Raw genomic sequence first — 12183 nt, 5'->3', positions numbered from 1 at the left:
CTGGACTGGATGCTTCCAACAGTGGCACCAAATCATCAAGAAAATCTTGTCTTCTAGATTTCACAAGTTCTCACGCTGACAAATGGCATATTTATTGTGAATAGGTGTGTTTCTTGTCCATAATCAGCAGGCTATCCACATAATGAGAATGAAGAGAAAAGGATGGGCGAGATTGCAGAGGTGTGTGGGGTAGGAAAGGAAAGGACACATCCAGATGGCAGAGGCGTGATAGCAACTGTGAGGAAAAATGTCAGAACCCAGGAGAACAGGTTGTAAATGCAAGGCTTAAAAGAGGAAAGCTATCCAACCATGTGGTTGGTTATTTAGAGATCTAAGTGTTTTACATGTGATCTTTACTTCTCACAACTTTTTAATTGCAAAAAAAAAAAAAAAAAGTGTGAAAGCACCCAAAACAAAGGTCATTGGACAATGGCAGAATTAAATAAAATGTATCTGTGGAAGAGTTCAACAACAGACGCCATCTAATAAAATGTGTACACAAAGTCATGCCCTTTAATGAAGCTTCTGGTTCTCAATAGAAGACAGTTAGCAAAAGTCTTGCCCAACTTGTGCACGTGTGTTCTTTGGTGGTCCTGAATAGGCTTTGCAGACTCACTGCTAAGGGCTTACTGTCCTTTCTGGCAGCAGTGGGAGATGGTGGGCATCATTTCTAGTATTTCTCGAAGCTCTGGCTTAAAATTTCAACAAAACATACAGCAGAATTGAAAAAGGTAAATTATGTATGAGAAACTTGGGAGAAGTCGGAAATGATTCCTGCTGCTATTTGTTTTCCGTGAAACTGAGAACAAGAGAAAGAGTGAGATGCCACCTGGATGGAGACACAGGAGGCCGGGGTTTACTCTGAGTCCCGCACTCACTGGTACAGTGATTCCATGCTGCACACCTGACCCACTCCCGACTGTGCCAGTGTAGGGGTTTTAAGGTATTTGCAAAGCTGCTGTCATGTGTAGTTTGTTATAGGATGCTTAAATGTGGAAACGTGAGTTTAAGTCAGGAAATCGCACTTTTTTGTGAGGGAAATATTTATCTCGAAAGATCTGAGTCCAGTGCTAATCATAAACTTTAATTTCCAAGATGCTTTGAGAAAAAAACTGAAAATCTGAATGGAGCCATTCCTTCTGAGAGTTTTTCTGAGTGTGTTTACATTACAAACATAATAAGATCTTGCACGTACCAGCTCTCATGCTAGACAATATGGCTGTCTCTCCCTAGACAATTTAATACATATGATACCCCTGCAGAATAGGTGTGAATACTTTACTTTTACATAGGGAGAAGTACAGAGAAGTTAGGGAACTTGCCTAGAGGCACAGAGCTAGTAAATGGCAGAGCTGAAATTTAAGTCGTCTGTTCAGCTCCAGCACCCATTCATGCTTCTTTCCTGCTCAGTTGTGGAAAAGGCAACTTTCTGTTCATAGAAGGCCTTCATTTGTCACCCCTGAAGTTCCCCTTTACAATTCAAGACAAGGAGATCTGGTCACTTAGCGTGAATCTCAGTCTCATCAGCCCCAATACGCCTCCCTTAGGAAGTATCTTTGAATTATAATTATTAAAAGCTGCTATCTGCACAGCCCCATCCACAATGCTATGGCAAATTATCCTGATAGAATGTGGGCAGCTTAGTAATTTAAACTGGAGAACTAGGAGTCAAGTGTCAGGATTCGTGATATCTCAAGTTAAATCAATAATTACACACAGAGCACCTTCCCTGTGCCAAGAAGTATTTTAGCAGAGCAAAAAAGACCATTTCTTATACCACAAATTCTCCTCACAGAAACACTCGCAGATTTTTTTTAACTTAAGAAATTGTCATAATAACCAAGAAGAGCCTATCCTATAATTCTGCTCTCTAATTGTACAGGTGGGCATAGGTGCTAAGGTGTGTTGGTTCGAGTCGTAGCATTTGTTTGGACTTTCCTTGCTGTGTGAGATCTTCTTTCTTCCTGAAGCAGCTCCAGTGGGAGTTAGGATACCACAAATGATATAGGAAGGAACAAAAAAATGAAAGCAAAGGGAAAAAGAAGGAAGATAAATATTGGCACCATTTATCACTTGAAAACTGAAAGAGCACCAGTCACTATAAAATGAACAATGGTAGCGGTCACGTTTTCTCAGGAGTCAATGTTTTGCTTTGCGAACAGACACCTTTTTTAACCAGCTAATGGATCAATTATAAAAGAACATAGAGTAGCTCTGGCTCTGTCAATCTCTCACATTTGGAAATATTTTTTGTAAAATTCTAAGGTGCTTTTATTTCATCCAATGATATGGTAAAATGATTTGCAATGGTGGGCTTATTTTCTCTATCAAACCACTGTATTTTCTGTGTTATATTGAGTACAGTGGCCAGATATTTGCCTCCTATTTGCTAGGTACTATGCCAGGCACTGGTGATGCAACCTTGAATATAAAGTGTGAACATTTAATCAACGTGTAAAATATTAATTAATTCATAAAATATTAGATGCCATCTTCAGACATGAAAGAAATTGAACTGCATTCTCCATTGTAAGTATTCTGTGTCAGGACACATTATTATTCCTCCTTATTAATAAATTCCTCCTTATAACTCCTTATTAATAAAAAGTATTCGACAAAGAATTATGAAAGGGAGAATGAATGAATGAGTGAATGAATGAATGAAAGACCCGATAGCTGTAAATTGGATGAGTAAATTCTGCCCTGCATTGATTTCTTGGTCTGTATTTGATGGCTGTTCTCAGCCAGTCTTGATCTTCATGCAATTTATTTCAGGAAGAGGATAAAACATTCATCCTGCAGTTAGATTTTGAAGGAAAACATTATAAAGGCATAGTTTCCTTGCAATTAAATAAAAGTACTTACAATGCAAGACTACTACAACAGAGATTAGAAGAGATAGGGTGGGTTGGGGAATTTTATATAGGAAAGAAATCCATAATGATAGTCAACTTTTTTTTTTTTTTTTTTTAGTCCTTTTCTCAGAGTAGGTTTTATCCTACTGCTTTCTCGAAGGACAGGAATGCTTCATAAAAGCAGGCAGACCAACTTACTGCAAGACATTTTTAGCTTTGCCTTCCTCCTAACTTTCAGTCATTCTCTCTTTCAGTTCAAGATAATGTCACTTTTTGCTATTTCTCTCCCATAAATTTTCAGCCAGGGGATAGAATGTGGAAACCAGTTACAAAGTTTCATTGTCACTTCTAGAGATGTTATAAGGCAGATGAAATGTTTGAGAAAGTATGATTTCACCACAGTTCTCATCTCCCACTCTTAGGAGTTGTACTCTTGGAAAACAATCTGTGCTTACTCTCTCTTACTTTGAGATTTAATGAGCTGTTATAAATGAGCAATTGTGACAAACATACTTTGTCATAAAAAGGATGTAGTGAGTTTAGGGTGGGTGACCAGGAAGGATAAATGTGATGATTCTAGCAAATTTGAGGGTCAAGTATAATATTTCTTCTATTTTTAAAATCAAGATGAATCACCCACTCTTCTCTATATTCTACTTTCACAATTATTATTTTTCATAATCATAATTATTTTCAAGAAATGCTTTTATTTATACAGATGCTTAAAGAATATAAACCAGGTTTGTGAATGGTGATGTCATTTAAAATCAACTCAGTTGAACTCCCATGATGCTCTGGGACCGTTAAACATAAACATTCAATGCTGTCCCTGAGAGGTATATAAAAGAAAACATATCCAAATAGTTTTCAACCTTTTAGAATTCAAGATAATTTGGAAAGACAAATACCGCCACTATTCTAATGCACTAAGAAAATATTGCTTGCTGTCTTAAAAGCATTCATTTGTGTATTTTTAATCCATAGAGAAAAACAAAACAGGCAATGCATATTATAACTACAAATACAACCACTTCAGTAAGGAGCATGGGGGTGCCCAGTTCACACTTAATCAATCTCTCTCTCGCATTCTCTCTTTCTCTCACTCCCTCCTTAATTATTACTTCATAATGTTTCCCAAGTGATCTAATTTTTCCTGTTTATCTGTTTATTTATGTGTTATAGATATAATAGGGCATAAAACTCTGGATGCAGAAATAAAATAGGTCAGGTTGTCATAATCAAATGAGAAGAACTTAAAATATAAAGAGAATTTGAGTATCCCCAAATCTGTGTGCTAAGCTCTCCAGGATCTGCCTGGAGAAAAGGGAATCTCAGAGCCAGGCATGGATTGGCACTGCTTAACTTGTAGGTTACCAGTGAGATTCATACATATGCCCTGAATAAGCAGTGCTAAAATGAATCCAACCCTGGGGATAAAAGGAAGCAATCCAAGGAGCGCAGCATTTATGTGAGGGGCCAGTTGGAGTGACAGATATAGATTCTGTTCAACTGAGGGCATGGAGGATTTCAGGCTGTGAAAATGAATTTATTCAGTTAAGTGGATATTTGACTGTCCCCTTTAACCCTGCTCCAGAACTATTCTTTATGTTGTCATGTTAGGGCCAAAGGTAGTTCCTTATTAGTTGTGATGATAACTTATATAAACACTGCATCAAGGACAATTTCATACTTTCCAAAGTGTTTTCACATGTACCAAATTTAATTCCTATAACATCCCTGTAAAATAGGGAAGTTATCGTAATACACATACAAATGATTACATATACGCATATATTCCAATATACACACATATTCACATATACTCCTATACACACATACATTCATATGTAACATTAGTAGAAACTAAGCTGGTGTGTTTCAGCAGTGCAACATCACAAATATTTATTAATGAACCAAAATGTGTGCCATCAGGAATGAAATAGCCAAGTATAAGTATAAAAGCTTGAAGGCCAGTTTGACTAGCACCAGCAAAAATGAAACCCTCTTAGTGAACAAACAAAGTAGCATTGTGGTATCTGAGCCAGATAATGTTTACTCCTGAGCACCACTTAACAGATATATTTATAGAGGTACCGCATGAATAGTGGCTGAGTTGGGGTATGCAGTATAGAAGCCTGCATGTATTCAACTCATGGGTCAAATTAAAATCAGAAAATGAACTTTCTGTTAACTAAGACATTATTTCTAGCCACACCCACACTTATTGCTGTTCCAAAATCTAAGCACTGTGAAGAATAGAAATACTCATATATTCCCAGTTTAAAGCTCTATCAAGGAGACGTTCATCTTGGTGGTACTACTTAGTAGCAAAGTAACATTTTTGGGTAACTAGCTACCCAACGGTAAAGATGGCTCCTTCTACACCTTTGATTTCAACCTCTAATTCTAGGGGCATCAAGTCAATGAGACTGACTTCATCAATGAGTGTACGTTTAGATTGTTTCTGGAGAAACAATCAGTGTTACCATTAAATGGTCACTTCCATTTATTAATTCCTAAGATGTAATAACAGATGATTTGACAAAACCCTAATTAGGGTAGTGTGAAAGAGACAAAGATAAATATCTCATTAGTATTTATGTTGTGAAGACAGTGATTAATAAGAGAGACCTTGGAGTTGGACAGATTTTCATCAGTAGTTTAATAAGAAAGCAGAGAGGAAATTGAGTTAATTTTGTAGCCACCATAACCTGCAAAGTCCTAAGTCAAGGGGATAAAAAGGCTGGAAAAAATTTAATAATTTGCATTTTCTTCCTGTCATCAAGAAACTAGTTATGCATTTATGTACATAGACTAGAGTATTGTGTTAAAGGTCATTAAAAATTTTAATTAAGAAAAGATTTCCATACGTAAAGAACTTGCTGGGTTGACCCCATTTCAAAATGACTGAAGTTGTGTCCATCTTTGCATCTTTATAATTGGTTTAAAAAAACTGATCTCCTGCATTAATCTTGTTTCCCTTTTGATGTCACTGAAAGTGCTGCCATACCAAATGGTACAACATCTGTCCCTGCGTGTCAACTTGTGTGTGTGTGTGGGTGTGTGTGTGTTTCTTAATGATAATTTTGGCATTTACTTATCTAAACTTCAGTTCTTTCCTTTTGCTACCTTTTCACTACTTTAAATTTATTTTATTATCTATCCTTATAAACCATATCAAATCCTTCAGAGAACAGGTGGATGGGTGATGGATGGCTGGTGGATGAATGGATGGATAGAAATCATCTAGGAGAAGAAATAATCACAATCTACTGGGAATCTGGGTAATCTCATCACTTTACCATTAATTAGCAGTATAATTTTGCTCAAAACAAAAATGTGAAATTTTCTAGCTCCAGTGCACTCCTAGGAAAGACAAAGCACTAAAACCAGTGATCTCTAAAGTCTGGCTCAGTACAAGGAGATGCACGACACTACTTGACTAAAACCTGATCCCATTCCCTAACATGCCAACAATGGAATCTCGGATTTTGAAATGATGCTCATTGAAACTATCCATCGTTAGTATTTTACACTCATGAACTCTGTTTTGGCCTCAGTACCAATAAGGATTTTCAGTTCAATCATTCAGTCACAGAAGTTGGACTAGACATTCCTATGGACACATCTCGTAGCTTAGATTTACATTTGTAAACATCAGCCAGTATTTATTTAATTTTAAAATGGCCAAAATTATTTCAAAAAGTTCTTTGTTCAGAAACAAAACAAACAGCGATGAAACACATTTGATTGCCTTCTCATTCTGTGTTTGCTTTTGAGTACGCCACTCTACCACCAGTCTTTGGAGGTCTTATGGCTCCAAATTCTAATTAGCGAGAATTCAGGAGAATACATTTTTCCAGTAGCTTCCTGAAATTTAAATTTCACTTTAGCTTTTTCCTTTGGTCCTGCTGTATTCTCTTGGCTAAAAAATGAAAATGCAGTATGAGCACAGAGGTCATCAGTAGCTCCAAGAAAGAGTAAAAGAGACATGCCGTCTTTTTTAAACATAAATTTAATTTCAAGTTATCTGATGCCAGGGTTCTTTTCTGTAGGTTTATGTGCACTATTTGGCATAAGTTTGCTGGAATGTTATTTTTTGATTAGTTGAGAATCCCATTTTATTCTTTTTTCCTATTATTTACTTAAAATTTATTTCTCTGTGGCATTATTTCCACATTCCTACATTTCCCTTTAAGTTTTTCTATTAGGATAACCAGTCCTAAAAGTACATAAATAAATAAATAAAGATTGAGGAAGACATGTGATTTCTTTACCATGGTGGAGTTTTTCTACTCAACCCCACTTTAATGGTTGTGGAACCCTTGCATTCATTTTAAACAACTGAGAATATTTTGAAGAAAATTGAATGGCTTTCAAGTCTGTCTTTTTTCCAAGCAGAATGCTGATTTATGGTCACTTTTGTAAAAGCCTAGGGCATCAATTGGGAAAGAACATTAAAGAAATGTGAAAGCTGGCTGTTTTCAGGGATAGTTGAGCTTTGCCCTAAATATTCATGAATTCCAATGTTCACGCATTCAAATTGGGTAAATGAGTGTACAAATGAGTGTTTTCTGTTGTTTTAGCGGACACTTAACTATAACATTCTGAATAATAGCACTTTCACCTGTATTCTGGATAAGGATGCTATTGGTGAATTTTAAATGACATAATAGATTTGGGAGCATTGTTGCACTCCAGGAAAAACAAGCTACTTGAATTGACTTGATTGTTATTTGTATTAAAGAATGATTTGTTCATCTTCTTCAGAACAGAGTGGGAATAAGAAATTATTTGCATGTAGGAATGACAATTTATACCTTGATATGTACTCAGCCTATTTTATGCTGATCAGAAAATACTACGCATAAATGAAGCACCTCATGTTTGTCATTGACTAATTGGTCCTCACTCTCTTTGTTACGTGTGCACCAGAGCTAAAATTCATCCACCACACTGGATCTCAGTATGTTATTTTTATTTCTATTAAATAACAAGCCATGAGATTGACATCTTTATACGGCATCTACTACTGAGAAAAACTATTAACAAATAAGAACTAAAAACTTGATAGAGACACTGGAAAGTACTGTAAGATCTATCCAGTCTCTAAATTCCTTTTACACCTTCAATACAATTACCGGTTAACTGGAATTGCCAATTTCATGTATTTCTTTACTGATCTGATGAGATTGACCGCTGTTTGAGAACTACATGCCTGTATATACATTAATTACAATTGAATTATTTTTCTGCAGTTTTTCCTCTTGGGAAGAATTGAGACTTCCCCCACCTCCCTGAAATTTCTTGCTGTATAGGTAATCAGTACAATGGGTTGGAATCTTGCTTGGGAAATATGTGACACTAATTCTGAATCTTGTCAGACTTTTTTTTTTTTTAGGAACTCTCATGCAGTGTAAATCTTTTCTGGAGAAGCTGTTAGATTCAGTCATGAAAGCCTGACATGAAAGCTCTCTCTCTTTCAGAGCTTCACAGAGAAAAGTATCAGCAAAACCCAGTACCTGCCAATTAAGCAAACACCTCACATTTCAGCTTATCCTATATTTAGCCCATCAGTTGTCTGGAACAATGCAGTATAAATAATAATCACAGCAGTAAAATACCCATCTTGGGTTAAATAATGTTATACAAGTGAGCACCATCCCTTGAGACAATGTTTTGTTTTTTTTTTACTTTGTATCCGATGTATAGTAGGATATACTATCACCATTTAAGAATAAAGTTCCACTTAAAATTTTAGAATAAAGTAAGAATTTCTTTGTTCGAATCGTAGTCACAGCGAACATCCTGTTCCACAAATGGAATTAGCTTTATTCTTCGCAGAGGAGGTTTGCCTTTCTGGTCGAGTTTTCTTGCCGGTGTCTTCACTGGAATCCATCCGTCTTCAGCAAAGACGTTTATCTTAGGGAATGAAGTCTAGAAATGTTGCTCTTAGCAGGAATGTACTGTTATAATACTAGATTTATTCATAATATTGTCATATATTTTTACCACACATATATGCATTTAAACTGTATTTTTATAAATGAGAGCAAGTACATGATGATAAAATTAAAAGGTTCCCTATAAGTGAGGAAAACAACAGCAAAAATACACCAGTGTTTGTCTAATTTCTAACCCACCAAATGGCCTGCCCCCGATACCCCTGGATGGTAAATTTCTTCTTATACATTAAGAGTCTACTTTTTCATCATCCTGATTACATTTTCTCAAAGCTTATAACATGCAGGGCGTTCAAATACAGAATATGCCAGATTAAGTTTTAAGCCTTCATTTCTTGAATTCTGTCCAATTCTTTCTTTGCCCCCTGAAGGTATGATAGCCTAGATTTTAGTAGACACTTGAAACAAGAACAGGTACTTGGCATGTATATATATATAGACCACTCTGAATTAGGGACGATCAGCAGGGCACTTTGACCTGTGAGAGGTTAAATGCGCCATTAGAGACACTTCTCTAAATGGACTGTTACATAAAGTTAAGGCTTTTGCTTGATCACTATTCTGTCTTCTTCAGCAGGTTGTCTCTCTTCTGAGAAAGGTTATAAACATCAGGGAAAAGTGTACTGAAGAATAGAGAGTTGATTAACGTGACACATTCAAGTTTCATTCTGCTATTCTAGCAACAGCAAGTCATAGAGAGGCCGCTCCAAACACAGTGTATTAAATTTAAATTATATACCTTTGGCTAGAAAATTGTTTAGTGAGTTCAGCTTCCCAACGGAAATTTTATTTTTCCCCCTACACTTGAGCCCCTTCCCAATTTTTCATACCATGATGATTTCTGCCAAGGCATCTATTGATTTGAGATCTGTCATTCACAGGACTATTTCTAGTATTTAATTTCTGAATAAATCAAACATAAAGATCAGTAATGCATTTTCATTACACTAGGAAGAGGATGTTAAAAGCTAAAATATAGATTTCAAAGGGGTCATACTTGTACAGTTATTTTTTCTACTCCACGAGGGCTACAGGAGGTACTTTGGTCAGACATCTTTTGATATTTTAGGAATTGTTTTCTGTGAAGGGTGACACTGAGAAAATTCTAACACTTTCTATTTTCTGTGGAATTGTTCCAAAAGAAACTAGGTCAGCTTACAAAACAAAACTTAACTGCAGACTAAATTATTTAGGTGATACAAGAAGCACTAGCCACTGAGTCACACCTAAGTAGTCCAAGAGTTTCTTCTAAAAATCAGTCTTCCTTATTTATATGTGATGTTTGCCTTCAGAAAGATCAGAATTTGAACCTAGACAGTAAAACACGATACTCGGGGCTTGGCACCCATAGCACAGTGGTCGTTATGGCACCAGCCACATATACCTGCGTAGCAAACCGACTTAGACCTGCTAAACAACCTTGACAACTACAACAAAAAAATAGCTGGGCGTTGTGGTGGGTGCCTGTAGTCCCAGCTACTTGGGAGGCTGAGGCAAGAGAATCGCTTAAGCACAAGAGTTAGAGATTGCTGTAAACTGTGATGCCACGGCACTCTACCAGGGTAACATAGTGAGACTCTGTCAAAAAAAAAAAAAAAAAAAAGTGATACTTGGTTCAACAAAATACCAACATAAAAAACAGTATTTTGATGTAAATTCTAACTGAGACCTGGAGTTGAGAATAATTTGTATGTACAAGTTTCAGTTTAATAGCTAAAATTTCATCATTTATAGAGTGCACAAAGATTAAATTAAGTGGTGCCAACATCGTGAAATTTAAAGACAGTGTTCATTATACTAAATTTTTTTTTTAAGTTTATAATGTCATTCTATACTATTATGCTCTCTATTTTTTTTTTTTTTTTAAGATGAGAAAAGTAAGGCACAGAACAGTTTCTAGACCTTCAAAGCAGAGTTTCTCCATTTGGCACTGCTGACATTTTAGGTTAGATGTTCTTTCCTGTGTTAGAGCGATCATGTACATTTTAGAATGTTCAGCAGCATCCTTGGCCTTTACCAACTAGATACCAACAGGAGCAGACCCCAAACTCCTAATTTGGGCAACCTAAAATATCCCCAGACTTTGCCAAATGCCCCTCCAGGGGAGGAGAGGAAAGACCCATATCACTGCCAAGACGGGAGCCATCAGTTTAAAGAATTTAGTTACATTCTCCTCCCCCAAGCAAGAAAAAAAAAAAAACACCAATAGTAACAATACCACTATATTGATTTCATCAATACACAGTATTTAAGTTTCCTTAAGGAAAATGAGAAATTCTCTTACAACCTTGATATTAATTTGAAAAAGTATCCACTATGGTTGAGAGTAAAAGTAGCTTTCTACTAGCTCACCAGTAGCTAGTGGAAAATTGGCTGATTTTCTGCTTACCTGCTAGACCACATCATCCAGTAACTTGTCATTATCAAGTTTGTTTGGATATTGTTCAAAAGGAGCCTGGGTCTTTGCCTTCTAAAGCTCACTTTCAGGAAAGGCTTGATGACTGTTACACCAGTTGCTGACAGTTTTCATTGACATTGTTAGGCTTCTAGGAAAACCACCATTCTGAAGGTCCCCTTTTAAAATAATAATAGCAAAATGAATGAATCCAGAAAGTCTCTCAACTGTCTTGGAAGAATCAAGAGAAGAATAACAAGAAACCACCTTAAATGCTATTTAAAGTCTTACATTTATTTAAAGTTCTGTGAAGCATTAGCATCTGAGCAAATACTTTATTCTTAAAGACCCTGCACTTGAAAGATTTTTAAGCCTCGAATTTATCATAAAAGTGCATCACCTCTTGGGTCCATTTTTCAAAATGCCACCACTTTCTTAGAATTTATTTCTTCATCTGTGACATCATTAGGTGCTCCTTTTATGAGATTAACCGTGTCATATTTCTGCTTTTTCTGTGAAGTAGAACCTGTACTCTTCCAGTTCTGCTTTAAAATGAGGAGTGCATAAACGTTGCAGTTCTGAGTTCTCTCTACCCAGCGGTTCTCAACCTGTGGGTCATGATTCCTTTTTAACAATGAAAATACCCTGCGGCATTAGGAAGATCACGAACCACTAATCCTTAGCAGATGTAATGAGATACTTTTCATTCTTGTGCCTTGGATTCCCTCTGTTTTACTTTAGCATGAGCCAAATCTGATGCAAACCTTTACAAACCCCGTGCAGTATCTATCCTGGGTGACTGCTGCTTGTAAGTGGCAATAAAGAACAACCTATGGTGCTTGCCAGTGTGTTACTTGTGTGACTAACTGCTAGGATTTACACACTCTGCTTTTATTACAGTGACAGTTATCTTTTCACTGGAAGTGCAATGAAGCAACTAGAATGTCACAGAGAAAACTGTCACCGCTTC

General features: G+C 36.4%; 1 protein-coding gene across 23 annotated transcripts in view; it reads left to right on the top strand.

The window, feature by feature from the left end:
• The window catches only part of NRXN1 (neurexin 1), a 1108798-nt gene that overhangs the window by 1069448 nt on the left and 27167 nt on the right, over positions 1–12183 (top strand). The window lies entirely within an intron of this gene.

Source organism: Nycticebus coucang, chromosome 4 (assembly GCF_027406575.1).
Source record: "Nycticebus coucang isolate mNycCou1 chromosome 4, mNycCou1.pri, whole genome shotgun sequence".
Classification (NCBI taxonomy): domain Eukaryota; kingdom Metazoa; phylum Chordata; class Mammalia; order Primates; family Lorisidae; genus Nycticebus; species Nycticebus coucang.
This window is presented reverse-complemented; position numbering and strand designations above follow the sequence as displayed.